This window comes from Myotis davidii, unplaced genomic scaffold, assembly GCF_000327345.1.
Source record: "Myotis davidii unplaced genomic scaffold, ASM32734v1 scaffold651, whole genome shotgun sequence".
Classification (NCBI taxonomy): domain Eukaryota; kingdom Metazoa; phylum Chordata; class Mammalia; order Chiroptera; family Vespertilionidae; genus Myotis; species Myotis davidii.
Window position 1 is genome coordinate 87,085 of NW_006283994.1, and position 364 is coordinate 87,448.

Sequence of the window (364 nt, forward strand, 5' to 3'; positions counted from 1 at the left end):
GGCGGGGGCTGGAAGGGAGCGCACCGCACTCCCCGTGTCCCGGGAACTGGCGGGGAGGTGGCCCGGGACCAGAACTGCCTTCAGGGATCTCTCAGTCCCAGTCCCACTTCCCAGGAAAGACGGGCTCCCGGGACCCCCACTCGGGTCCTCCGCATGGGCCGTGCCAGGCGGGTCTGTGGGGTGTGGGTGTGACGGGGCAGGAGGTGATGGGTGAGCCGAGGACTGAGTTGGGAGAAGGTGGAGGCGTTCCTGTGCGGGCGCAGCCTCCGCGCCTCCCCTGGCCCTGGTCTCAGGGCCTGAACGCTGCTCCCTAAAGAGGACTTGCCGCCCGAGGGCCTGGCCCTGCGGGGACCGTCAGGTCAGA

General features: G+C 70.3%; 1 protein-coding gene across 2 annotated transcripts in view; it reads right to left on the reverse strand.

Moving 5' to 3' along the window:
• GFI1B (growth factor independent 1B transcription repressor) overlaps positions 1–364 on the reverse strand; it is a 9,949-nt gene that overhangs the window by 8,978 nt on the left and 607 nt on the right. The window lies entirely within an intron of this gene.